At 45.8% G+C, this 26,765-nt stretch overlaps 22 non-coding genes across 22 annotated transcripts; 8 read left to right on the top strand and 14 right to left on the bottom strand.

Moving 5' to 3' along the window:
- Nucleotides 1-2,018: 2,018 nt before the first annotated feature.
- TRNAM-CAU (transfer RNA methionine (anticodon CAU)) lies at nucleotides 2,019-2,091 on the bottom strand. Its single transcript has one exon. It is a non-coding gene; the product is annotated as a tRNA-Met (tRNA).
- Nucleotides 2,092-3,131: 1,040 nt separating this feature from the next.
- On the bottom strand, nucleotides 3,132-3,204 carry TRNAM-CAU (transfer RNA methionine (anticodon CAU)). Its single transcript has one exon. It is a non-coding gene; the product is annotated as a tRNA-Met (tRNA).
- Nucleotides 3,205-3,324: 120 nt separating this feature from the next.
- Nucleotides 3,325-3,396, top strand: TRNAE-UUC (transfer RNA glutamic acid (anticodon UUC)). Its single transcript has one exon. It is a non-coding gene; the product is annotated as a tRNA-Glu (tRNA).
- Nucleotides 3,397-4,244: 848 nt separating this feature from the next.
- On the bottom strand, nucleotides 4,245-4,317 carry TRNAM-CAU (transfer RNA methionine (anticodon CAU)). The gene has a single exon. It is a non-coding gene; the product is annotated as a tRNA-Met (tRNA).
- Nucleotides 4,318-4,437: 120 nt separating this feature from the next.
- On the top strand, nucleotides 4,438-4,509 carry TRNAE-UUC (transfer RNA glutamic acid (anticodon UUC)). The gene has a single exon. It is a non-coding gene; the product is annotated as a tRNA-Glu (tRNA).
- Nucleotides 4,510-6,470: 1,961 nt separating this feature from the next.
- TRNAM-CAU (transfer RNA methionine (anticodon CAU)) lies at nucleotides 6,471-6,543 on the bottom strand. Its single transcript has one exon. It is a non-coding gene; the product is annotated as a tRNA-Met (tRNA).
- Nucleotides 6,544-7,776: 1,233 nt separating this feature from the next.
- On the top strand, nucleotides 7,777-7,848 carry TRNAE-UUC (transfer RNA glutamic acid (anticodon UUC)). The gene has a single exon. It is a non-coding gene; the product is annotated as a tRNA-Glu (tRNA).
- Nucleotides 7,849-8,889: 1,041 nt separating this feature from the next.
- Nucleotides 8,890-8,961, top strand: TRNAE-UUC (transfer RNA glutamic acid (anticodon UUC)). The gene has a single exon. It is a non-coding gene; the product is annotated as a tRNA-Glu (tRNA).
- A 3,074-nt stretch (nucleotides 8,962-12,035) lies between these two features.
- On the bottom strand, nucleotides 12,036-12,108 carry TRNAM-CAU (transfer RNA methionine (anticodon CAU)). Its single transcript has one exon. It is a non-coding gene; the product is annotated as a tRNA-Met (tRNA).
- A 1,040-nt stretch (nucleotides 12,109-13,148) lies between these two features.
- On the bottom strand, nucleotides 13,149-13,221 carry TRNAM-CAU (transfer RNA methionine (anticodon CAU)). Its single transcript has one exon. It is a non-coding gene; the product is annotated as a tRNA-Met (tRNA).
- Nucleotides 13,222-13,341: 120 nt separating this feature from the next.
- Nucleotides 13,342-13,413, top strand: TRNAE-UUC (transfer RNA glutamic acid (anticodon UUC)). Its single transcript has one exon. It is a non-coding gene; the product is annotated as a tRNA-Glu (tRNA).
- Nucleotides 13,414-15,374: 1,961 nt separating this feature from the next.
- On the bottom strand, nucleotides 15,375-15,447 carry TRNAM-CAU (transfer RNA methionine (anticodon CAU)). Its single transcript has one exon. It is a non-coding gene; the product is annotated as a tRNA-Met (tRNA).
- Nucleotides 15,448-16,487: 1,040 nt separating this feature from the next.
- TRNAM-CAU (transfer RNA methionine (anticodon CAU)) lies at nucleotides 16,488-16,560 on the bottom strand. The gene has a single exon. It is a non-coding gene; the product is annotated as a tRNA-Met (tRNA).
- Nucleotides 16,561-18,713: 2,153 nt separating this feature from the next.
- On the bottom strand, nucleotides 18,714-18,786 carry TRNAM-CAU (transfer RNA methionine (anticodon CAU)). The gene has a single exon. It is a non-coding gene; the product is annotated as a tRNA-Met (tRNA).
- Nucleotides 18,787-18,906: 120 nt separating this feature from the next.
- TRNAG-UCC (transfer RNA glycine (anticodon UCC)) lies at nucleotides 18,907-18,978 on the top strand. The gene has a single exon. It is a non-coding gene; the product is annotated as a tRNA-Gly (tRNA).
- Nucleotides 18,979-20,019: 1,041 nt separating this feature from the next.
- Nucleotides 20,020-20,091, top strand: TRNAE-UUC (transfer RNA glutamic acid (anticodon UUC)). Its single transcript has one exon. It is a non-coding gene; the product is annotated as a tRNA-Glu (tRNA).
- An 836-nt stretch (nucleotides 20,092-20,927) lies between these two features.
- Nucleotides 20,928-21,000, bottom strand: TRNAM-CAU (transfer RNA methionine (anticodon CAU)). Its single transcript has one exon. It is a non-coding gene; the product is annotated as a tRNA-Met (tRNA).
- A 1,040-nt stretch (nucleotides 21,001-22,040) lies between these two features.
- On the bottom strand, nucleotides 22,041-22,113 carry TRNAM-CAU (transfer RNA methionine (anticodon CAU)). Its single transcript has one exon. It is a non-coding gene; the product is annotated as a tRNA-Met (tRNA).
- A 1,040-nt stretch (nucleotides 22,114-23,153) lies between these two features.
- Nucleotides 23,154-23,226, bottom strand: TRNAM-CAU (transfer RNA methionine (anticodon CAU)). Its single transcript has one exon. It is a non-coding gene; the product is annotated as a tRNA-Met (tRNA).
- Nucleotides 23,227-24,266: 1,040 nt separating this feature from the next.
- Nucleotides 24,267-24,339, bottom strand: TRNAM-CAU (transfer RNA methionine (anticodon CAU)). Its single transcript has one exon. It is a non-coding gene; the product is annotated as a tRNA-Met (tRNA).
- Nucleotides 24,340-25,572: 1,233 nt separating this feature from the next.
- Nucleotides 25,573-25,644, top strand: TRNAE-UUC (transfer RNA glutamic acid (anticodon UUC)). Its single transcript has one exon. It is a non-coding gene; the product is annotated as a tRNA-Glu (tRNA).
- Nucleotides 25,645-26,492: 848 nt separating this feature from the next.
- Nucleotides 26,493-26,565, bottom strand: TRNAM-CAU (transfer RNA methionine (anticodon CAU)). The gene has a single exon. It is a non-coding gene; the product is annotated as a tRNA-Met (tRNA).
- Between the last annotated feature and the right edge of the window lie 200 nt (nucleotides 26,566-26,765).

The following is a 26,765-nucleotide window of genomic DNA, read 5'->3' on the forward strand; positions in this document are numbered from 1 at the left end:
CGGTTAGGATTCCTGGTTTTCACCCAGGCGGCCCGGGTTCCACTCCCGGTATGGGAAATGCAAGTCCTTTTAACGACCCGCACACTCCTAGTGCTGAAACCTCAAAGCTGTTTTTCCATTGTAACCTCCAATCATTCCCTTGTTGTCAAAGTACCAAGGGTCAAAGCCAGGGATGCAGACAAGACAGGTCAAGCCGGGTCAGGACAGGAAATGAAATACTATCAGGAACACAGGAACTCACAGGGCAAGCTGAAGTTCATCCAGCAACTAATGGCTCATGCACGCGCTTTGGCGTACGTATATGCGCACTGGCACATGAATTTTCACACATGAATAATATCAGGATCACAGGAACTCACAGGGGAAGCTGAAGATCATCCAGCAACTAATGGCTTATGCTGCTAGCTTTAAATAGGCCACTGGGCACCAGAAATTGTCACGCATTGTGTGCGCTTTGGCGTACGCACATGCGTACTAGCACATGAAGTTTCTCGGCCGTTCTCGCTCTTATGCACATTTGCATTGGCAAATATCTATGTGCCAATCTTCTGCAAACCATTCTCTGACAGAGACATCATCTTTTTTTTCCACACCTTTGAAAAAGCCCTTTTGAATTCCTCGGTGCTTTGTTCTTTCTGTGTGATGAAACTAAGGGAAGCATGTCACATAGATGGAAAATGCCTCTGTTGTTCCAGGATGAGTAGACATTGTATCTTGCAAGGTCTGTTGGATGCAGAGCTAAAGATTTTAGCTGGGTGGAATATGGTGGAAGGCAAAAGAGCACTGAAAGCTTGATCTTCCGGTCAATTTTCCATCCATATGGTTTCCTACAAGACCTAAGGGATGAAGAGTAGTGTTTTTCATAGATTAAGGACCCCAAGGCTCACAAAATGGTTAGAGAGTAGTGCCCCGTGTGAGGATCGAACTCACGACCTTCAGATTATGAGACTGACGCGCTACCTGCTGCGCTAACGAGGTCAATTAGTGAAAGTGATATGTGTGTCATAGCTGGCCACCATACTTGGAAGCTGATGGCGGTGGCACATCTTTTTTTCCCTTTGGTTTTCTCTATTTTTCTCAAAACAAGGCATCTAGTTTTTCCATATGGTCTAGCGGTTAGGTTTCCTGGGTTTCACCCAGGCGGCCCGGGTTCCACTCCCGGTATGGGAAATGCAAGTCCTTTTAACGACCCGCACACTCCTAGTGCTGAAACCTCAAAGCTGTTTTTCCATTGTAACCTCCAATCATTCCCTTGTTGTCAAAGTACCAAGGGTCAAAGCCAGGGATGCAGACAAGACAGGTCAAGCCGGGTCAGGACAGGAAATGAAATACTATCAGGAACAGAGGAACTCACAGGGCAAGCTGAAGTTCATCCAGCAACTAATGGCTCATGCACGCGCTTTGGCGTACGTATATGCGCACTGGCACATGAATTTTCACACATGAATAATATCAGGATCACAGGAACTCACAGGGGAAGCTGAAGATCATCCAGCAACTAATGGCTTATGCTGCTAGCTTTAAATAGGCCACTGGGCACCAGAAATTGTCACGCATTGTGTGCGCTTTGGCGTACGCACATGCGTACTAGCACATGAAGTTTCTCGGCCGTTCTCGCTCTTCTGCACATTTGCATTGGCAAATATCTATGTGCCAATCTTCTGCAAACCATTCTCTGACAGAGACATCATCTTTTTTTTCCACACCTTTGAAAAAGCCCTTTTGAATTCCTCGGTGCTTTGTTCTTTCTGTGTGATGAAACTAAGGGAAGCATGTCACATAGATGGAAAATGCCTCTGTTGTTCCAGGATGAGTAGACATTGTATCTTGCAAGGTCTGTTGGATGCAGAGCTAAAGATTTTAGCTGGGTGGAATATGGTGGAAGGCAAAAGAGCACTGAAAGCTTGATTTTCCGGTCAATTTTCCATCCATATGGTTTCCTACAAGACCTAAGGGATGAAGAGTAGTGTTTTTCATAGATTAAGGACCCCAAGGCTCACAAAATGGTTAGAGAGTAGTGCCCCGTGTGAGGATCGAACTCACGTCCTTCAGATTATGAGACTGACGCGCTACCTGCTGCGCTAACGAGGCCAATTAGTGAAAGTGATATGTGTGTCATAGCTGGCCACCATACTTGGAAGCTGATGGCGGTGGCACATCTTTTTTTCCCTTTGGTTTTCTCTATTTTTCTCAAAACAAGGCAGCTAGTTTTCCCATATGGTCTAGCGGTTAGGATTCCTGGTTTTCACCCAGGCGGCCCGGGTTCCACTCCCGGTATGGGAAATGCAAGTCCTTTTAACGACCCGCACACTCCTAGTGCTGAAACCTCAAAGCTGTTTTTCCATTGTAACCTCCAATCATTCCCTTGTTGTCAAAGTACCAAGGGTCAAAGCCAGGGATGCAGACAAGACAGGTCAAGCCGGGTCAGGACAGGAAATGAAATACTATTAGGAACACAGGAACTCACAGGGCAAGCTGAAGTTCATCCAGCAACTAATGGCTCATGCACGCGCTTTGGCGTACGTATATGCGCACTGGCACATGAATTTTCACACATGAATAATATCAGGATCACAGGAACTCACAGGGGAAGCTGAAGATCATCCAGCAACTAATGGCTTATGCTGCTAGCTTTAAATAGGCCACTGGGCACCAGAAATTGTCACACATTGTGTGCGCTTTGGCGTACGCACATGCGTACTAGCACATGAAGTTTCTCGGCCGTTCTCGCTCTTCTGCACATTTGCATTGGCAAATATCTATGTGCCAATCTTCTGCAAACCATTCTCTGACAGAGACATCATCTTTTTTTTCCACACCTTTGAAAAAGCCCTTTTGAATTCCTCGGTGCTTTGTTCTTTCTGTGTGATGAAACTAAGGGAAGCATGTCACATAGATGGAAAATGCCTCTGTTGTTCCAGGATGAGTAGACATTGTATCTTGCAAGGTCTGTTGGATGCAGAGCTAAAGATTTTAGCTGGGTGGAATATGGTGGAAGGCAAAAGAGCACTGAAAGCTTGATCTTCCGGTCAATTTTCCATCCATATGGTTTCCTACAAGACCTAAGGGATGAAGAGTAGTGTTTTTCATAGATTAAGGACCCCAAGGCTCACAAAATGGTTAGAGAGTAGTGCCCCGTGTGAGGATCGAACTCACGACCTTCAGATTATGAGTCTGACGCGCTACCTGCTGCGCTAACGAGGCCAATTAGTGAAAATGATATGTGTGTCATAGCTGGCCACCATACTTGGAAGCTGATGGCGGTGGCACATCTTTTTTTCCCTTTGGTTTTCTCTATTTTTCTCAAAACAAGGCAGCTAGTTTTCCCATATGGTCTAGCGGTTAGGATTCCTGGTTTTCACCCAGGCGGCCCGGGTTCGACTCCCGGTATGGGAAATGCAAGTCCTTTTAACGACCCGCACACTCCTAGTGTTGAAACCTCAAAGCTGTTTTTCCATTGTAACCTCCAATCATTCCCTTGTTGTCAAAGTACCAAGGGTCAAAGCCAGGGATGCAGACAAGACAGGTCAAGCCGGGTCAGGACAGGAAATGAAATACTATCAGGAACACAGGAACTCACAGGGCAAGCTGAAGTTCATCCAGCAACTAATGGCTCATGCACGCGCTTTGGCGTACGTATATGCGCATTGGCACATGAATTTTCACACATGAATAATATCAGGATCACAGGAACTCACAGGGGAAGCTGAAGATCATCCAGCAACTAATGGCTTATGCTGCTAGCTTTAAATAGGCCACTGGGCACCAGAAATTGTCACGCATTGTGTGCGCTTTGGCGTACGCACATGCGTACTAGCACATGAAGTTTCTCGGCCGTTCTCGCTCTTCTGCACATTTGCATTGGCAAATATCTATGTGCCAATCTTCTGCAAACCATTCTCTGACAGAGACATCATCTTTTTTTTCCACACCTTTGAAAAAGCCCTTTTGAATTCCTCGGTGCTTTGTTCTTTCTGTGTGATGAAACTAAGGGAAGCATGTCACATAGATGGAAAATGCCTCTGTTGTTCCAGGATGAGTAGACATTGTATCTTGCAAGGTCTGTTGGATGCAGAGCTAAAGATTTTAGCTGGGTGGAATATGGTGGAAGGCAAAAGAGCACTGAAAGCTTGATCTTCCGGTCAATTTTCCATCCATATGGTTTCCTACAAGACCTAAGGGATGAAGAGTAGTGTTTTTCATAGATTAAGGACCCCAAGGCTCACAAAACAGTTAGAGAGTAGTGCCCCGTGTGAGGATCGAACTCACGACCTTCAGATTATGAGTCTGACGCGCTACCTGCTGCGCTAACGAGGCCAATTAGTGAAAATGATATGTGTGTCATAGCTGGCCACCATACTTGGAAGCTGATGGCGGTGGCACATCTTTTTTTCCCTTTGGTTTTCTCTATTTTTCTCAAAACAAGGCAGCTAGTTTTCCCATATGGTCTAGCGGTTAGGATTCCTGGTTTTCACCCAGGCGGCCCGGGTTCGACTCCCGGTATGGGAAATGCAAGTCCTTTTAACGACCCGCACACTCCTAGTGTTGAAACCTCAAAGCTGTTTTTCCATTGTAACCTCCAATCATTCCCTTGTTGTCAAAGTACCAAGGGTCAAAGCCAGGGATGCAGACAAGACAGGTCAAGCCGGGTCAGGACAGGAAATGAAATACTATCAGGAACACAGGAACTCACAGGGCAAGCTGAAGTTCATCCAGCAACTAATGGCTCATGCACGCGCTTTGGCGTACGTATATGCGCATTGGCACATGAATTTTCACACATGAATAATATCAGGATCACAGGAACTCACAGGGGAAGCTGAAGATCATCCAGCAACTAATGGCTTATGCTGCTAGCTTTAAATAGGCCACTGGGCACCAGAAATTGTCACGCATTGTGTGCGCTTTGGCGTACGCACATGCGTACTAGCACATGAAGTTTCTCGGCCGTTCTCGCTCTTATGCACATTTGCATTGGCAAATATCTATGTGCCAATCTTCTGCAAACCATTCTCTGACAGAGACATCATCTTTTTTTTCTACACCTTTGAAAAAGCCCTTTTGAATTCCTCGGTGCTTTGTTCTTTCTGTGTGATGAAACTAAGGGAAGCATGTCACATAGATGGAAAATGCCTCTGTTGTTCCAGGATGAGTAGACATTGTATCTTGCAAGGTCTGTTGGATGCAGAGCTAAAGATTTTAGCTGGGTGGAATATGGTGGAAGGCAAAAGAGCACTGAAAGCTTGATCTTCCGGTCAATTTTCCATCCATATGGTTTCCTACAAGACCTAAGGGATGAAGAGTAGTGTTTTTCATAGATTAAGGACCCCAAGGCTCACAAAATGGTTAGAGAGTAGTGCCCCGTGTGAGGATCGAACTCACGACCTTCAGATTATGAGACTGACGCGCTACCTGCTGCGCTAACGAGGTCAATTAGTGAAAGTGATATGTGTGTCATAGCTGGCCACCATACTTGGAAGCTGATGGCGGTGGCACATCTTTTTTTCCCTTTGGTTTTCTCTATTTTTCTCAAAACAAGGCATCTAGTTTTCCCATATGGTCTAGCGGTTAGGTTTCCTGGGTTTCACCCAGGCGGCCCGGGTTCCACTCCCGGTATGGGAAATGCAAGTCCTTTTAACGACCCGCACACTCCTAGTGCTGAAACCTCAAAGCTGTTTTTCCATTGTAACCTCCAATCATTCCCTTGTTGTCAAAGTACCAAGGGTCAAAGCCAGGGATGCAGACAAGACAGGTCAAGCCGGGTCAGGACAGGAAATGAAATACTATCAGGAACAGAGGAACTCACAGGGCAAGCTGAAGTTCATCCAGCAACTAATGGCTCATGCACGCGCTTTGGCGTACGTATATGCGCACTGGCACATGAATTTTCACACATGAATAATATCAGGATCACAGGAACTCACAGGGGAAGCTGAAGATCATCCAGCAACTAATGGCTTATGCTGCTAGCTTTAAATAGGCCACTGGGCACCAGAAATTGTCACGCATTGTGTGCGCTTTGGCGTACGCACATGCGTACTAGCACATGAAGTTTCTCGGCCGTTCTCGCTCTTCTGCACATTTGCATTGGCAAATATCTATGTGCCAATCTTCTGCAAACCATTCTCTGACAGAGACATCATCTTTTTTTTCCACACCTTTGAAAAAGCCCTTTTGAATTCCTCGGTGCTTTGTTCTTTCTGTGTGATGAAACTAAGGGAAGCATGTCACATAGATGGAAAATGCCTCTGTTGTTCCAGGATGAGTAGACATTGTATCTTGCAAGGTCTGTTGGATGCAGAGCTAAAGATTTTAGCTGGGTGGAATATGGTGGAAGGCAAAAGAGCACTGAAAGCTTGATTTTCCGGTCAATTTTCCATCCATATGGTTTCCTACAAGACCTAAGGGATGAAGAGTAGTGTTTTTCATAGATTAAGGACCCCAAGGCTCACAAAATGGTTAGAGAGTAGTGCCCCGTGTGAGGATCGAACTCACGACCTTCAGATTATGAGACTGACGCGCTACCTGCTGCGCTAACGAGGCCAATTAGTGAAAGTGATATGTGTGTCATAGCTGGCCACCATACTTGGAAGCTGATGGCGGTGGCACATCTTTTTTTCCCTTTGGTTTTCTCTATTTTTCTCAAAACAAGGCAGCTAGTTTTCCCATATGGTCTAGCGGTTAGGATTCCTGGTTTTCACCCAGGCGGCCCGGGTTCCACTCCCGGTATGGGAAATGCAAGTCCTTTTAACGACCCGCACACTCCTAGTGCTGAAACCTCAAAGCTGTTTTTCCATTGTAACCTCCAATCATTCCCTTGTTGTCAAAGTACCAAGGGTCAAAGCCAGGGATGCAGACAAGACAGGTCAAGCCGGGTCAGGACAGGAAATGAAATACTATCAGGAACACAGGAACTCACAGGGCAAGCTGAAGTTCATCCAGCAACTAATGGCTCATGCACGCGCTTTGGCGTACGTATATGCGCACTGGCACATGAATTTTCACACATGAATAATATCAGGATCACAGGAACTCACAGGGGAAGCTGAAGATCATCCAGCAACTAATGGCTTATGCTGCTAGCTTTAAATAGGCCACTGGGCACCAGAAATTGTCACACATTGTGTGCGCTTTGGCGTACGCACATGCGTACTAGCACATGAAGTTTCTCGGCCGTTCTCGCTCTTCTGCACATTTGCATTGGCAAATATCTATGTGCCAATCTTCTGCAAACCATTCTCTGACAGAGACATCATCTTTTTTTTCCACACCTTTGAAAAAGCCCTTTTGAATTCCTCGGTGCTTTGTTCTTTCTGTGTGATGAAACTAAGGGAAGCATGTCACATAGATGGAAAATGCCTCTGTTGTTCCAGGATGAGTAGACATTGTATCTTGCAAGGTCTGTTGGATGCAGAGCTAAAGATTTTAGCTGGGTGGAATATGGTGGAAGGCAAAAGAGCACTGAAAGCTTGATCTTCCAGTCAATTTTCCATCCATATGGTTTCCTACAAGACCTAAGGGATGAAGAGTAGTGTTTTTCATGGATTAAGGACCCCAAGGCTCACAAAATGGTTAGAGAGTAGTGCCCCGTGTGAGGATCGAACTCATGACCTTCAGATTATGAGACTGACGCGCTACCTGCTGCGCTAACGAGGCCAATTAGTGAAAGTGATATGTGTGTCATAGCTGGCCACCATACTTGGAAGCTGATGGCGGTGGCACATCTTTTTTTCCCTTTGGTTTTCTCTATTTTTCTCAAAACAAGGCAGCTAGTTTTCCCATATGGTCTAGCGGTTAGGATTCCTGGTTTTCACCCAGGCGGCCCGGGTTCGACTCCCGGTATGGGAAATGCAAGTCCTTTTAACGACCCGCACACTCCTAGTGTTGAAACCTCAAAGCTGTTTTTCCATTGTAACCTCCAATCATTCCCTTGTTGTCAAAGTACCAAGGGTCAAAGCCAGGGATGCAGACAAGACAGGTCAAGCCGGGTCAGGACAGGAAATGAAATACTATCAGGAACACAGGAACTCACAGGGCAAGCTGAAGTTCATCCAGCAACTAATGGCTCATGCACGCGCTTTGGCGTACGTATATGCGCACTGGCACATGAATTTTCACACATGAATAATATCAGGATCACAGGAACTCACAGGGGAAGCTGAAGATCATCCAGCAACTAATGGCTTATGCTGCTAGCTTTAAATAGGCCACTGGGCACCAGAAATTGTCACGCATTGTGTGCGCTTTGGCGTACGCACATGCGTACTAGCACATGAAGTTTCTCGGCCGTTCTCGCTCTTATGCACATTTGCATTGGCAAATATCTATGTGCCAATCTTCTGCAAACCATTCTCTGACAGAGACATCATCTTTTTTTTCCACACCTTTGAAAAAGCCCTTTTGAATTCCTCGGTGCTTTGTTCTTTCTGTGTGATGAAACTAAGGGAAGCATGTCACATAGATGGAAAATGCCTCTGTTGTTCCAGGATGAGTAGACATTGTATCTTGCAAGGTCTGTTGGATGCAGAGCTAAAGATTTTAGCTGGGTGGAATATGGTGGAAGGCAAAAGAGCACTGAAAGCTTGATCTTCCGGTCAATTTTCCATCCATATGGTTTCCTACAAGACCTAAGGGATGAAGAGTAGTGTTTTTCATAGATTAAGGACCCCAAGGCTCACAAAATGGTTAGAGAGTAGTGCCCCGTGTGAGGATCGAACTCACGACCTTCAGATTATGAGACTGACGCGCTACCTGCTGCGCTAACGAGGTCAATTAGTGAAAGTGATATGTGTGTCATAGCTGGCCACCATACTTGGAAGCTGATGGCGGTGGCACATCTTTTTTTCCCTTTGGTTTTCTCTATTTTTCTCAAAACAAGGCAGCTAGTTTTCCCATATGGTCTAGCGGTTAGGATTCCTGGTTTTCACCCAGGCGGCCCGGGTTCGACTCCCGGTATGGGAAATGCAAGTCCTTTTAACGACCCGCACACTCCTAGTGCTGAAACCTCAAAGCTGTTTTTCCATTGTAACCTCCAATCATTCCCTTGTTGTCAAAGTACCAAGGGTCAAAGCCAGGGATGCAGACAAGACAGGTCAAGCCGGGTCAGGACAGGAAATGAAATACTATCAGGAACACAGGAACTCACAGGGCAAGCTGAAGTTCATCCAGCAACTAATGGCTCATGCACGCGCTTTGGCGTACGTATATGCGCACTGGCACATGAATTTTCACACATGAATAATATCAGGATCACAGGAACTCACAGGGGAAGCTGAAGATCATCCAGCAACTAATGGCTTATGCTGCTAGCTTTAAATAGGCCACTGGGCACCAGAAATTGTCACGCATTGTGTGCGCTTTGGCGTACGCACATGCGTACTAGCACATGAAGTTTCTCGGCCGTTCTCGCTCTTATGCACATTTGCATTGGCAAATATCTATGTGCCAATCTTCTGCAAACCATTCTCTGACAGAGACATCATCTTTTTTTTCCACACCTTTGAAAAAGCCCTTTTGAATTCCTCGGTGCTTTGTTCTTTCTGTGTGATGAAACTAAGGGAAGCATGTCACATAGATGGAAAATGCCTCTGTTGTTCCAGGATGAGTAGACATTGTATCTTGCAAGGTCTGTTGGATGCAGAGCTAAAGATTTTAGCTGGGTGGAATATGGTGGAAGGCAAAAGAGCACTGAAAGCTTGATCTTCCGGTCAATTTTCCATCCATATGGTTTCCTACAAGACCTAAGGGATGAAGAGTAGTGTTTTTCATAGATTAAGGACCCCAAGGCTCACAAAATGGTTAGAGAGTAGTGCCCCGTGTGAGGATCTAACTCACGACCTTCAGATTATGAGACTGACACGCTACCTGCTGCGCTAACGATGCCAATTAGTGAAAGTGATATGTGTGTCATAGCTGGCCACCATACTTGGAAGCTGATGGCGGTGGCACATCTTTTTTTCCCTTTGGTTTTCTCTATTTTTCTCAAAACAAGGCATCTAGTTTTCCCATATGGTCTAGCGGTTAGGTTTCCTGGGTTTCACCCAGGCGGCCCGGGTTCCACTCCCGGTATGGGAAATGCAAGTCCTTTTAACGACCCGCACACTCCTAGTGCTGAAACCTCAAAGCTGTTTTTCCATTGTAACCTCCAATCATTCCCTTGTTGTCAAAGTACCAAGGGTCAAAGCCAGGGATGCAGACAAGACAGGTCAAGCCGGGTCAGGACAGGAAATGAAATACTATCAGGAACAGAGGAACTCACAGGGCAAGCTGAAGTTCATCCAGCAACTAATGGCTCATGCACGCGCTTTGGCGTACGTATATGCGCACTGGCACATGAATTTTCACACATGAATAATATCAGGATCACAGGAACTCACAGGGGAAGCTGAAGATCATCCAGCAACTAATGGCTTATGCTGCTAGCTTTAAATAGGCCACTGGGCACCAGAAATTGTCACGCATTGTGTGCGCTTTGGCGTACGCACATGCGTACTAGCACATGAAGTTTCTCGGCCGTTCTCGCTCTTCTGCACATTTGCATTGGCAAATATCTATGTGCCAATCTTCTGCAAACCATTCTCTGACAGAGACATCATCTTTTTTTTCCACACCTTTGAAAAAGCCCTTTTGAATTCCTCGGTGCTTTGTTCTTTCTGTGTGATGAAACTAAGGGAAGCATGTCACATAGATGGAAAATGCCTCTGTTGTTCCAGGATGAGTAGACATTGTATCTTGCAAGGTCTGTTGGATGCAGAGCTAAAGATTTTAGCTGGGTGGAATATGGTGGAAGGCAAAAGAGCACTGAAAGCTTGATTTTCCGGTCAATTTTCCATCCATATGGTTTCCTACAAGACCTAAGGGATGAAGAGTAGTGTTTTTCATAGATTAAGGACCCCAAGGCTCACAAAATGGTTAGAGAGTAGTGCCCCGTGTGAGGATCGAACTCATGACCTTCAGATTATGAGACTGACGCGCTACCTGCTGCGCTAGCGAGGCCAATTAGTGAAAGTGATATGTGTGTCATAGCTGGCCACCATACTTGGAAGCTGATGGCGGTGGCACATCTTTTTTTCCCTTTGGTTTTCTCTATTTTTCTCAAAACAAGGCAGCTAGTTTTCCCATATGGTCTAGCGGTTAGGATTCCTGGTTTTCACCCAGGCGGCCCGGGTTCCACTCCCGGTATGGGAAACGCAAGTCCTTTTAACGACCCGCACACTCCTAGTGCTGAAACCTCAAAGCTGTTTTTCCATTGTAACCTCCAATCATTCCCTTGTTGTCAAAGTACCAAGGGTCAAAGCCAGGGATGCAGACAAGACAGGTCAAGCCGGGTCAGGACAGGAAATGAAATACTATCAGGAACACAGGAACTCACAGGGCAAGCTGAAGTTCATCCAGCAACTAATGGCTCATGCACGCGCTTTGGCGTACGTATATGCGCACTGGCACATGAATTTTCACACATGAATAATATCAGGATCACAGGAACTCACAGGGGAAGCTGAAGATCATCCAGCAACTAATGGCTTATGCTGCTAGCTTTAAATAGGCCACTGGGCACCAGAAATTGTCACGCATTGTGTGCGCTTTGGCGTACGCACATGCGTACTAGCACATGAAGTTTCTCGGCCGTTCTCGCTCTTCTGCACATTTGCATTGGCAAATATCTATGTGCCAATCTTCTGAAAACCATTCTCTGACAGAGACATCATCTTTTTTTTCCACACCTTTGAAAAAGCCCTTTTGAATTCCTCGGTGCTTTGTTCTTTCTGTGTGATGAAACTAAGGGAAGCATGTCACATAGATGAAAAATGCCTCTGTTGTTCCAGGATGAGTAGACATTGTATCTTGCAAGGTCTGTTGGATGCAGAGCTAAAGATTTTAGCTGGGTGGAATATGGTGGAAGGCAAAAGAGCACTGAAAGCTTGATCTTCCGGTCAATGTTCCATCCATATGGTTTCCTACAAGACCTAAGGGATGAAGAGTAGTGTTTTTCATAGATTAAGGACCCCAAGGCTCACAAAATGGTTAGAGAGTAGTGCCCCGTGTGAGGATCGAACTCACGACCTTCAGATTATGAGACTGACGCGCTACCTGCTGCGCTAACGAGGCCAATTAGTGAAAGTGATATGTGTGTCATAGCTGGCCACCATACTTGGAAGCTGATGGCGGTGGCACATCTTTTTTTCCCTTTGGTTTTCTCTATTTTTCTCAAAACAAGGCAGCTAGTTTTCCCATATGGTCTAGCGGTTAGGATTTCTGGTTTTCACCCAGGCGGCCTGGGTTCGACTCCCGGTATGGGAAATGCGAGTCCTTTTAACGACCCGCACACTCCTAGTGCTGAAACCTTAAAAATGTTTTTCCATTGTAACCTCCAATCATTCCCTTGTTGTCAAAGTACCAAGGGTCAAAGCCAGGGATGCAGACAAGACAGGTCAAGCCGGGTCAGGACAGGAAATGAAATACTATCAGGAACACAGGAACTCACAGGGCAAGCTGAAGTTCATCCAGCAACTAATGGCTCATGCACGCGCTTTGGCGTACGTATATGCGCACTGGCACATGAATTTTCACACATGAATAATATCAGGATCACAGGAACTCACAGGGGAAGCTGAAGATCATCCAGCAACTAATGGCTTATGCTGCTAGCTTTAAATAGGCCACTGGGCACCAGAAATTGTCACGCATTGTGTGCGCTTTGGCGTACGCACATGCGTACTAGCACATGAAGTTTCTCGGCCGTTCTCGCTCTTCTGCACATTTGCATTGGCAAATATCTATGTGCCAATCTTCTGCAAACCATTCTCTGACAGAGACATCATCTTTTTTTTCCACACCTTTGAAAAAGCCCTTTTGAATTCCTCGGTGCTTTGTTCTTTCTGTGTGATGAAACTAAGGGAAGCATGTCACATAGATGGAAAATGCCTCTGTTGTTCCAGGATGAGTAGACATTGTATCTTGCAAGGTCTGTTGGATGCAGAGCTAAAGATTTTAGCTGGGTGGAATATGGTGGAAGGCAAAAGAGCACTGAAAGCTTGATCTTCAGGTCAATTTTCCATCCATATGGTTTCCTACAAGACCTAAGGGATGAAGAGTAGTGTTTTTCATAGATTAAGGACCCCAAGGCTCACAAAATGGTTAGAGAGTAGTGCCCCGTGTGAGGATCGAACTCACGACCTTCAGATTATGAGACTGACGCGCTACCTGCTGCGCTAACGAGGCCAATTAGTGAAAGTGATATGTGTGTCATAGCTGGCCACCATACTTGGAAGCTGATGGCGGTGGCACATCTTTTTTTCCCTTTGGTTTTCTCTATTTTTCTCAAAACAAGGCAGCTAGTTTTCCCATATGGTCTAGCGGTTAGGATTCCTGGTTTTCACCCAGGCGGCCCGGGTTCGACTCCCGGTATGGGAAATGCAAGTCCTTTTAACGACCCGCACACTCCTAGTGTTGAAACCTCAAAGCTGTTTTTCCATTGTAACCTCCAATCATTCCCTTGTTGTCAAAGTACCAAGGGTCAAAGCCAGGGATGCAGACAAGACAGGTCAAGCCGGGTCAGGACAGGAAATGAAATACTATCAGGAACACAGGAACTCACAGGGCAAGCTGAAGTTCATCCAGCAACTAATGGCTCATGCATGCGCTTTGGCGTACGTATATGCGCACTGGCACATGAATTTTCACACATGAATAATATCAGGATCACAGGAACTCACAGGGGAAGCTGAAGATCATCCAGCAACTAATGGCTTATGCTGCTAGCTTTAAATAGGCCACTGGGCACCAGAAATTGTCACGCATTGTGTGCGCTTTGGCGTACGCACATGCGTACTAGCACATGAAGTTTCTCGGCCGTTCTCGCTCTTATGCACATTTGCATTGGCAAATATCTATGTGCCAATCTTCTGCAAACCATTCTCTGACAGAGACATCATCTTTTTTTTCCACACCTTTGAAAAAGCCCTTTTGAATTCCTCGGTGCTTTGTTCTTTCTGTGTGATGAAACTAAGGGAAGCATGTCACATAGATGGAAAATGCCTCTGTTGTTCCAGGATGAGTAGACATTGTATCTTGCAAGGTCTGTTGGATGCAGAGCTAAAGATTTTAGCTGGGTGGAATATGGTGGAAGGCAAAAGAGCACTGAAAGCTTGATCTTCCGGTCAATGTTCCATCCATATGGTTTCCTACAAGACCTAAGGGATGAAGAGTAGTGTTTTTCATAGATTAAGGACCCCAAGGCTCACAAAATGGTTAGAGAGTAGTGCCCCGTGTGAGGATCTAACTCACGACCTTCAGATTATGAGACTGACACGCTACCTGCTGCGCTAACGATGCCAATTAGTGAAAGTGATATGTGTGTCATAGCTGGCCACCATACTTGGAAGCTGATGGCGGTGGCACATCTTTTTTTCCCTTTGGTTTTCTCTATTTTTCTCAAAACTAGGCATCTAGTTTTCCCATATGGTCTAGCGGTTAGGTTTCCTGGGTTTCACCCAGGCGGCCCGGGTTCCACTCCCGGTATGGGAAATGCAAGTCCTTTTAACGACCCGCACACTCCTAGTGCTGAAACCTCAAAGCTGTTTTTCCATTGTAACCTCCAATCATTCCCTTGTTGTCAAAGTACCAAGGGTCAAAGCCAGGGATGCAGACAAGACAGGTCAAGCCGGGTCAGGACAGGAAATGAAATACTATCAGGAACAGAGGAACTCACAGGGCAAGCTGAAGTTCATCCAGCAACTAATGGCTCATGCACGCGCTTTGGCGTACGTATATGCGCACTGGCACATGAATTTTCACACATGAATAATATCAGGATCACAGGAACTCACAGGGGAAGCTGAAGATCATCCAGCAACTAATGGCTTATGCTGCTAGCTTTAAATAGGCCACTGGGCACCAGAAATTGTCACGCATTGTGTGCGCTTTGGCGTACGCACATGCGTACTAGCACATGAAGTTTCTCGGCCGTTCTCGCTCTTCTGCACATTTGCATTGGCAAATATCTATGTGCCAATCTTCTGCAAACCATTCTCTGACAGAGACATCATCTTTTTTTTCCACACCTTTGAAAAAGCCCTTTTGAATTCCTCGGTGCTTTGTTCTTTCTGTGTGATGAAACTAAGGGAAGCATGTCACATAGATGGAAAATGCCTCTGTTGTTCCAGGATGAGTAGACATTGTATCTTGCAAGGTCTGTTGGATGCAGAGCTAAAGATTTTAGCTGGGTGGAATATGGTGGAAGGCAAAAGAGCACTGAAAGCTTGATTTTCCGGTCAATTTTCCATCCATATGGTTTCCTACAAGACCTAAGGGATGAAGAGTAGTGTTTTTCATAGATTAAGGACCCCAAGGCTCACAAAACGGTTAGAGAGTAGTGCCCCGTGTGAGGATCGAACTCACGACCTTCAGATTATGAGACTGACGCGCTACCTGCTGCGCTAACGAGGCCAATTAGTGAAAGTGATATGTGTGTCATAGCTGGCCACCATACTTGGAAGCTGATGGCGGTGGCACATCTTTTTTTCCCTTTGGTTTTCTCTATTTTTCTCAAAACAAGGCAGCTAGTTTTCCCATATGGTCTAGCGGTTAGGATTCCTGGTTTTCACCCAGGCGGCCCGGGTTCCACTCCCGGTATGGGAAATGCAAGTCCTTTTAACGACCCGCACACTCCTAGTGCTGAAACCTCAAAGCTGTTTTTCCATTGTAACCTCCAATCATTCCCTTGTTGTCAAAGTACCAAGGGTCAAAGCCAGGGATGCAGACAAGACAGGTCAAGCCGGGTCAGGACAGGAAATGAAATACTATCAGGAACACAGGATTTCACAGGGCAAGCTGAAGTTCATCCAGCAACTAATGGCTCATGCACGCGCTTTGGCGTACGTATATGCGCACTGGCACATGAATTTTCACACATGAATAATATCAGGATCACAGGAACTCACAGGGGAAGCTGAAGATCATCCAGCAACTAATGGCTTATGCTGCTAGCTTTAAATAGGCCACTGGGCACCAGAAATTGTCACGCATTGTGTGCGCTTTGGCGTACGCACATGCGTACTAGCACATGAAGTTTCTCGGCCGTTCTCGCTCTTATGCACATTTGCATTGGCAAATATCTATGTGCCAATCTTCTGCAAACCATTATCTGACAGAGACATCATCTTTTTTTTCCACACCTTTGAAAAAGCCCTTTTGAATTCCTCGGTGCTTTGTTCTTTCTGTGTGATGAAACTAAGGGAAGCATGTCACATAGATGGAAAATGCCTCTGTTGTTCCAGGATGAGTAGACATTGTATCTTGCAAGGTCTGTTGGATGCAGAGCTAAAGATTTTAGCTGGGTGGAATATGGTGGAAGGCAAAAGAGCACTGAAAGCTTGATCTTCCGGTCAATGTTCCATCCATATGGTTTCCTACAAGACCTAAGGGATGAAGAGTAGTGTTTTTCATAGATTAAGGACCCCAAGGCTCACAAAATGTTTAGAGAGTAGTGCCCCGTGTGAGGATCGAACTCACGACCTTCAGATTATGAGACTGACGCGCTACCTGCTGCGCTAACGAGGCCAATTAGTGAAAGTGATATGTGTGTCATAGCTGGCCACCATACTTGGAAGCTGATGGCGGTGGCACATCTTTTTTTCCCTTTGGTTTTCTCTATTTTTCTCAAAACAAGGCAGCTAGTTTTCCCATATGGTCTAGCGGTTAGGATTCCTGGTTTTCACCCAGGCGGCCCGGGTTCGACTCCCAGTATGGGAAATGCAAGTCCTTTTAACGACCCGCACACTCCTAGTGCTGAAACCTCAAAGCTGTTTTTCCATTGTAACCTCCAATCATTCCCTTGTTGTCAAAGTACCAAGGGTCAAAGCCAGGGATGCAGACAAGACAGGTCAAGCCGGGTCAGGACAGGAAATGAAATACTATCAGGAACACAGGAACTCACAGGGCAAGCTGAAGTTCATCCAGCAACTAATGGCTCATGCACGCGCTTTGGCGTACGTATATGCGCACTGGCACATGAATTTTCACACATGAATAATATCAGGATCACAGGAACTCACAGGGGAAGCTGAAGATCATCCAGCAACTAATGGCTTATGCTGCTAGCTTTAAATAGGCCACTGGGCACCAGAAATTGTCACGCATTGTGTGCGCTTTGGCGTACGCACATGCGTACTAGCACATGAAGTTTCTCGGCCGTTCTCGCTCTTCTGCACATTTGCATTGGCAAATATCTATGTGCCAATCTTCTGCAAACCATTCTCTGACAGAGACATCATCTTTTTTTTCCACACCTTTGAAAAAGCCCTTTTGAATTCCTCGGTGCTTTGTTCTTTCTGTGTGATGAAACTAAGGGAAGCATGTCACATAGATGAAAAATGCCTCTGTTGTTCCAGGATGAGTAGACATTGTATCTTGCAAGGTCTGTTGGATGCAGAGCTAAAGATTTTAGCTGGGTGGAATATGGTGGAAGGCAAAAGAGCACTGAAAGCTTGATCTTCCGGTCAATGTTCCATCCATATGGTTTCCTACAAGACCTAAGGGATGAAGAGTAGTGTTTTTCATAGATTAAGGACCCCAAGGCTCACAAAATGGTTAGAGAGTAGTGCCCCGTGTGAGGATCGAACTCTCGACCTTCAGATTATGAGACTGACGCGCTACCTGCTGCGCTAACGAGGCCAATTAGTGAAAGTGATATGTGTGTCATAGCTGGCCACCATACTTGGAAGCTGATGGCGGTGGCACATCTTTTTTTCCCTTTGGTTTTCTCTATTTTTCTCAAAACAAGGCAGCTAGTTTTCCCATATGGTCTAGCGGTTAGGATTTCTGGTTTTCACCCAGGCGGCCTGGGTTCGACTCCCGGTATGGGAAATGCGAGTCCTTTTAACGACCCGCACACTCCTAGTGCTGAAACCTCAAAAATGTTTTTCCATTGTAACCTCCAATCATTCCCTTGTTGTCAAAGTACCAAGGGTCAAAGCCAGGGATGCAGACAAGACAGGTCAAGCCGGGTCAGGACAGGAAATGAAATACTATCAGGAACACAGGAACTCACAGGGCAAGCTGAAGTTCATCCAGCAACTAATGGCTCATGCATGCGCTTTGGCGTACGTATATGCGCACTGGCACATGAATTTTCACACATGAATAATATCAGGATCACAGGAACTCACAGGGGAAGCTGAAGATCATCCAGCAACTAATGGCTTATGCTGCTAGCTTTAAATAGGCCACTGGGCACCAGAAATTGTCACGCATTGTGTGCGCTTTGGCGTACGCACATGCGTACTAGCACATGAAGTTTCTCGGCCGTTCTCGCTCTTCTGCACATTTGCATTGGCAAATATCTATGTGCCAATCTTCTGCAAACCATTCTCTGACAGAGACATCATCTTTTTTTTCCACACCTTTGAAAAAGCCCTTTTGAATTCCTCGGTGCTTTGTTCTTTCTGTGTGATGAAACTAAGGGAAGCATGTCACATAGATGGAAAATGCCTCTGTTGTTCCAGGATGAGTAGACATTGTATCTTGCAAGGTCTGTTGGATGCAGAGCTAAAGATTTTAGCTGGGTGGAATATGGTGGAAGGCAAAAGAGCACTGAAAGCTTGATCTTCCGGTCAATTTTCCATCCATATGGTTTCCTACAAGACCTAAGGGATGAAGAGTAGTGTTTTTCATAGATTAAGGACCCCAAGGCTCACAAAACGGTTAGAGAGTAGTGCCCCGTGTGAGGATCGAACTCACGACCTTCAGATTATGAGACTGACGCGCTACCTGCTGCGCTAACGAGGCCAATTAGTGAAAACGATATGTATGTCATAGCTGGCCACCATACTTGGAAGCTGATGGCGGTGGCACATCTTTTTTTCCCTTTGGTTTTCTCTATTTTTCTCAAAACAAGTCAGCTAGTTTTCCCATATGGTCTAGCGGTTAGGATTCCTGGTTTCCACCCAGGAGGCCCGGGTTCGACTCCCGGTATGAGAAATGCAAGTCCTTTTAACGACCCGCACACTCCTAGTGCTGAAACCTCAAAGCTGTTTTTCCATTGTAACCTCCAATCATTCCCTTGTTGTCAAAGTACCAAGGGTCAAAGCCAGGGATGCAGACAAGACAGGTCAAGCCGGTTCAGGACAGGAAATCAAATACTATCAGGAACACAGGAACTCACAGGGCAAGCTGAAGTTCATCCAGCAACTAATGGCTCATGCACGCGCTTTGGCGTACGTATATGCGCACTGGCACATGAATTTTCACACATGAATAATATCAGGATCACAGAAACTCACAGGGGAAGCTGAAGATCATCCAGCAACTAATGGCTTATGCTGCTAGCTTTAAATAGGCCACTGGGCACCAGAAATTGTCACGCATTGTGTGCGCTTTGGCGTACGCACATGCGTACTAGCACATGAAGTTTCTCGGCCGTTCTCGCTCTTCTGCACATTTGCATTGGCAAATATCTATGTGCCAATCTTCTGCAAACCATTCTCTGACAGAGACATCATCTTTTTTTTCCACACCTTTGAAAAAGCCCTTTTGAATTCCTCTGTGCTTTGTTCTTTCTGTGTGATGAAACTAAGGGAAGCATGTCACATAGATGGAAAATGCCTCTGTTGTTCCAGGATGAGTAGACATTGTATCTTGCAAGGTCTGTTGGATGCAGAGCTAAAGATTTTAGCTGGGTGGAATATGGTGGAAGGCAAAAAGCACTGAAAGCTTGATCTTCCGGTCAATTTTCCATCCATATGGTTTCCTACAAGACCTAAGGGATGAAGAGTAGTGTTTTTCATAGATTAAGGACCCCAAGGCTCACAAAATGGTTAGAGAGTAGTGCCCCGTGTGAGGATCGAACTCACGACCTTCAGATTAATGAGACTGACGCGCTACCTGCTGCGCTAACGAGGCCAATTAGTGAAAGCGATATGTGTGTCATAGCTGGCCACCATACTTGGAAGCTGATGGCGGTGGCACATCTTTTTTTCCCTTTGGTTTTCTCTATTTTTCTCAAAACAAGGCAGCTAGTTTTCCCATATGGTCTAGCGGTTAGGATTCCTGGTTTTCACCCAGGCGGCCCGGGTTCGACTCCCGGTATGGGAAATGCAAGTCCTTTTAACGACCCGCACACTCCTAGTGCTGAAACCTCAAAGCTGTTTTTCCATTGTAACCTCCAATCATTCCCTTGTTGTCAAAGTACCAAGGGTCAAAGCCAGGGATGCAGACAAGACAGGTCAAGCCGGGTCAGGACAGGAAATGAAATACTATCAGGAACACAGGAACTCACAGGGCAAGCTGAAGTTCATCCAGCAACTAATGGCTCATGCACGCGCTTTGGCATACGTATATGCGCACTGGCACATGAATTTTCACACATGAATAATATCAGGATCACAGGAACTCACAGGGGAAGCTGAAGATCATCCAGCAACTAATGGCTTATGCTGCTAGCTTTAAATAGGCCACTGGGCACCAGAAATTGTCACGCATTGTGTACGCACATGCGTACTAGCACATGAAGTTTCTCGGCCGTTCTCGCTCTTCTGCACATTTGCATTGGCAAATATCTATGTGCCAATCTTCTGCAAACCATTCTCTGACAGAGACATCATCTTTTTTTTCCACACCTTTGAAAAAGCCCTTTTGAATTCCTCTGTGCTTTGTTCTTTCTGTGTGATGAAACTAAGGGAAGCATGTCACATAGATGGAAAATGCCTCTGTTGTTCCAGGATGAGTAGACATTGTATCTTGCAAGGTCTGTTGGATGCAGAGCTAAAGATTTTAGCTGGGTGGAATATGGTGGAAGGCAAAAGAGCACTGAAAGCTTGATCTTCCGGTCAATTTTCCATCCATATGGTTTCCTACAAGACCTAAGGGATGAAGAGTAGTGTTTTTCATAGATTAAGGACCCCAAGGCTCACAAAATGGTTAGAGTGTAGTGCCCCGTGTGAGGATCGAACTCACGACCTTCAGATTATGAGACTGACGCGCTACCTGCTGCGCTAACGAGGCCAATTAGTGAAAGCGATATGTGTGTCATAGCTGGCCACCATACTTGGAAGCTGATGGCGGTGGCACATCTTTATTTCCCTTTGGTTTTCTCTATTTTTCTCAAAACAAGGCAGCTAGTTTTCCCATATGGTCTAGCGGTTAGGATTCCTGGTTTTCACCCAGGCGGCCCGGGTTCCACTCCCGGTATGGGAAATGCAAGTCCTTTTAACGACCCGCACACTCCTAGTGCTGAAACCTCAAAGCTGTTTTTCCATTGTAACCTCCAATCATTCCCTTGTTGTCAAAGTACCAAGGGTCAAAGCCAGGGATGCAGACAAGACAGGTCAAGCCGGGTCAGGACAGGAAATGAAATACTATCAGGAACACAGGAACTCACAGGGCAAGCTGAAGTTCATCCAGCAACTAATGGCTCATGCACGCGCTTTGGCATACGTATATGCGCACTGGCACATGAATTTTCACACATGAATAATATCAGGATCACAGGAACTCACAGGGGAAGCTGAAGATCATCCAGCAACTAATGGCTTATGCTGCTAGCTTTAAATAGGCCACTGGGCACCAGAAATTGTCACGCATTGTGTGCGCTTTGGCGTACGCACATGCGTACTAGCACATGAAGTTTCTCGGCCGTTCTCGCTCTTCTGCACATTTGCATTGGCAAATATCTATGTGCCAATCTTCTGCAAACCATTCTCTGACAGAGACATCATCTTTTTTTTCCACACCTTTGAAAAAGCCCTTTTGAATTCCTCTGTGCTTTGTTCTTTCTGTGTGATGAAACTAAGGGAAGCATGTCACATAGATGGAAAATGCCTCTGTTGTTCCAGGATGAGTAGACATTGTATCTTGCAAGGTCTGTTGGATGCAGAGCTAAAGATTTTAGCTGGGTGGAATATGGTGGAAGGCAAAAGAGCACTGAAAGCTTGATCTTCCGGTCAATTTTCCATCCATATGGTTTCCTACAAGACCTAAGGGATGAAGAGTAGTGTTTTTCATAGATTAAGGACCCCAAGGCTCACAAAACAGTTAGAGAGTAGTGCCCCGTGTGAGGATCGAACTCACGACCTTCAGATTATGAGACTGACGCGCTACCTGCTGCGCTAACGAGGCCAATTAGTGAAAGTGATATGTGTGTCATAGCTGGCCACCATACTTGGAAGCTGATGGCGGTGGCACATCTTTTTTTCCCTTTGGTTTTCTCTATTTTTCTCAAAACAAGGCAGCTAGTTTTCCCATATGGTCTAGCGGTTAGGATTCCTGGTTTTCACCCAGGCGGCCCGGGTACGACTCCTGGTATGGGGAATGCAAGTCCTTTTAACGACCCGCACACTCCTAGTGCTGAAACCTCAAAGCTGTTTTTCCATTGTAACCTCCAATCATTCCCTTGTTGTCAAAGTACCAAGGGTCAAAGCCAGGGATGCAGACAAGACAGGTCAAGCCGGGTCAGGACAGGAAATGAAATACTATCAGGAACACCGGAACTCACAGGGCAAGCTGAAGTTCATCCAGCAACTAATAGCTCATGCACGCGCTTTGGCGTACGTATATGCGCACTGGCACATGAATTTTCACACATGAATAATATCAGGATCACAGGAACTCACAGGGGAAGCTGAAGATCATCCAGCAACTAATGGCTTATGCTGCTAGCTTTAAATAGGCCACTGGGCACCAGAAATTGTCACGCATTGTGTGCGCTTTGGCGTACGCACATGCGTACTAGCACATGAAGTTTCTCGGCCGTTCTCGCTCTTCTGCACATTTGCATTGGCAAATATCTATGTGCCAATCTTCTGCAAACCATTCTCTGACAGAGACATCATCTTTTTTTTCCACACCTTTGAAAAAGCCCTTTTGAATTCCTCGGTGCTTTGTTCTTTCTGTGTGATGAAACTAAGGGAAGCATGTCACATAGATGGAAAATGCCTCTGTTGTTCCAGGATGAGTAGACATTGTATCTTGCAAGGTCTGTTGGATGCAGAGCTAAAGATTTTAGCTGGGTGGAATATGGTGGAAGGCAAAAGAGCACTGAAAGCTTGATCTTCCGGTCAATTTTCCATCCATATGGTTTCCTACAAGACCTAAGGGATGAAGAGTAGTGTTTTTCATAGATTAAGGACCCCAAGGCTCACAAAACAGTTAGAGAGTAGTGCCCCGTGTGAGGATCGAACTCACGACCTTCAGATTATGAGACTGACGCGCTACCTGCTGCGCTAACGAGGCCAATTAGTGAAAGTGATATGTGTGTCATAGCTGGCCACCATACTTGGAAGCTGATGGCGGTGGCACATCTTTTTTTCCCTTTGGTTTTCTCTATTTTTCTCAAAACAAGGCAGCTAGTTTTCCCATATGGTCTAGCGGTTAGGATTCCTGGTTTTCACCCAGGCGGCCCGGGTACGACTCCTGGTATGGGGAATGCAAGTCCTTTTAACGACCCGCACACTCCTAGTGCTGAAACCTCAAAGCTGTTTTTCCATTGTAACCTCCAATCATTCCCTTGTTGTCAAAGTACCAAGGGTCAAAGCCAGGGATGCAGACAAGACAGGTCAAGCCGGGTCAGGACAGGAAATGAAATACTATCAGGAACACCGGAACTCACAGGGCAAGCTGAAGTTCATCCAGCAACTAATAGCTCATGCACGCGCTTTGGCGTACGTATATGCGCACTGGCACATGAATTTTCACACATGAATAATATCAGGATCACAGGAACTCACAGGGGAAGCTGAAGATCATCCAGCAACTAATGGCTTATGCTGCTAGCTTTAAATAGGCCACTGGGCACCAGAAATTGTCACGCATTGTGTGCGCTTTGGCGTACGCACATGCGTACTAGCACATGAAGTTTCTCGGCCGTTCTCGCTCTTCTGCACATTTGCATTGGCAAATATCTATGTGCCAATCTTCTGCAAACCATTCTCTGACAGAGACATCATCTTTTTTTTCCACACCTTTGAAAAAGCCCTTTTGAATTCCTCGGTGCTTTGTTCTTTCTGTGTGATGAAACTAAGGGAAGCATGTCACATAGATGGAAAATGCCTCTGTTGTTCCAGGATGAGTAGACATTGTATCTTGCAAGGTCTGTTGGATGCAGAGCTAAAGATTTTAGCTGGGTGGAATATGGTGGAAGGCAAAAGAGCACTGAAAGCTTGATCTTCCGGTCAATTTTCCAACCATATGGTTTCCTACAAGACCTAAGGGATGAAGAGTAGTGTTTTTCATAGATTAAGGACCCCAAGGCTCACAAAACAGTTAGAGAGTAGTGCCCCGTGTGAGGATCGAACTCACGACCTTCAGATTATGAGACTGACGCGCTACCTGCTGCGCTAACGAGGCCAATTAGTGAAAGTGATATGTGTGTCATAGCTGGCCACCATACTTGGAAGCTGATGGCGGTGGCACATCTTTTTTTCCCTTTGGTTTTCTCTATTTTTCTCAAAACAAGGCAGCTAGTTTTCCCATATGGTCTAGCGGTTAGGATTCCTGGTTTTCACCCAGGCGGCCCGGGTACGACTCCTGGTATGGGGAATGCAAGTCCTTTTAACGACCCGCACACTCCTAGTGCTGAAACCTCAAAGCTGTTTTTCCATTGTAACCTCCAATCATTCCCTTGTTGTCAAAGTACCAAGGGTCAAAGCCAGGGATGCAGACAAGACAGGTCAAGCCGGGTCAGGACAGGAAATGAAATACTATCAGGAACACCGGAACTCACAGGGCAAGCTGAAGTTCATCCAGCAACTAATAGCTCATGCACGCGCTTTGGCGTACGTATATGCGCACTGGCACATGAATTTTCACACATGAATAATATCAGGATCACAGGAACTCACAGGGGAAGCTGAAGATCATCCAGCAACTAATGGCTTATGCTGCTAGCTTTAAATAGGCCACTGGGCACCAGAAATTGTCACGCATTGTGTGCGCTTTGGCGTACGCACATGCGTACTAGCACATGAAGTTTCTCGGCCGTTCTCGCTCTTCTGCACATTTGCATTGGCAAATATCTATGTGCCAATCTTCTGCAAACCATTCTCTGACAGAGACATCATCTTTTTTTTCCACACCTTTGAAAAAGCCCTTTTGAATTCCTCTGTGCTTTGTTCTTTCTGTGTGATGAAACTAAGGGAAGCATGTCACATAGATGGAAAATGCCTCTGTTGTTCCAGGATGAGTAGACATTGTATCTTGCAAGGTCTGTTGGATGCAGAGCTAAAGATTTTAGCTGGGTGGAATATGGTGGAAGGCAAAAGAGCACTGAAAGCTTGATCTTCCGGTCAATGTTCCATCCATATGGTTTCCTACAAGACCTAAGGGATGAAGAGTAGTGTTTTTCATAGATTAAGGACCCCAAGGCTCACAAAATGGTTAGAGAGTAGTGCCCCGTGTGAGGATCAAACTCACGACCTTCAGATTATGAGACTGACGCGCTACCTGCTGCGCTAACGAGGCCAATTAGTGAAAGTGATATGTGTGTCATAGCTGGCCACCATACTTGGAAGCTGATGGCGGTGGCACATCTTTTTTTCCCTTTGGTTTTCTCTATTTTTCTCAAAACAAGGCAGCTAGTTTTCCCATATGGTCTAGCGGTTAGGATTCCTGGTTTTCACCCAGGCGGCCCGGGTTCGACTCCCGGTATGGGAAATGCAAGTCCTTTTAACGACCCGCACACTCCTAGTGCTGAAACCTCAAAGCTGTTTTTCCATTGTAACCTCCAATCATTCCCTTGTTGTCAAAGTACCAAGGGTCAAAGCCAGGGATGCAGACAAGACAGGTCAAGCCGGGTCAGGACAGGAAATGAAATACTATCAGGAACACAGGAACTCACAGGGCAAGCTGAAGTTCATCCAGCAACTAATGGCTCATGCACGCGATTTGGCGTACGTATATGCGCACTGGCACATGAATTTTCACACATGAATAATATCAGGATCACAGGAACTCACAGGGGAAGCTGAAGATCATCCAGCAACTAATGGCTTATGCTGCTAGCTTTAAATAGGCCACTGGGCACCAGAAATTGTCACGCATTGTGTGCGCTTTGGCGTACGCACATGCGTACTAGCACATGAAGTTTCTCGGCCGTTCTCGCTCTTCTGCACATTTGCATTGGCAAATATCTATGTGCCAATCTTCTGAAAACCATTCTCTGACAGAGACATCATCTTTTTTTTCCACACCTTTGAAAAAGCCCTTTTGAATTCCTCGGTGCTTTGTTCTTTCTGTGTGATGAAACTAAGGGAAGCATGTCACATAGATGAAAAATGCCTCTGTTGTTCCAGGATGAGTAGACATTGTATCTTGCAAGGTCTGTTGGATGCAGAGCTAAAGATTTTAGCTGGGTGGAATATGGTGGAAGGCAAAAGAGCACTGAAAGCTTGATCTTCCGGTCAATGTTCCATCCATATGGTTTCCTACAAGACCTAAGGGATGAAGAGTAGTGTTTTTCATAGATTAAGGACCCCAAGGCTCACAAAATGGTTAGAGAGTAGTGCCCCGTGTGAGGATCGAACTCACGACCTTCAGATTATGAGACTGACGCGCTACCTGCTGCGCTAACGAGGCCAATTAGTGAAAGTGATATGTGTGTCATAGCTGGCCACCATACTTGGAAGCTGATGGCGGTGGCACATCTTTTTTTCCCTTTGGTTTTCTCTATTTTTCTCAAAACAAGGCAGCTAGTTTTCCCATATGGTCTAGCGGTTAGGATTTCTGGTTTTCACCCAGGCGGCCTGGGTTCGACTCCCGGTATGGGAAATGCGAGT

The sequence above is a fragment of the Lithobates pipiens genome, unplaced genomic scaffold, assembly GCF_037356315.1.
Source record: "Lithobates pipiens isolate NorthernLeopardFrog02 unplaced genomic scaffold, aLitPip1_a1.2 Scaffold_8, whole genome shotgun sequence".
Taxonomy (NCBI): domain Eukaryota; kingdom Metazoa; phylum Chordata; class Amphibia; order Anura; family Ranidae; genus Lithobates; species Lithobates pipiens.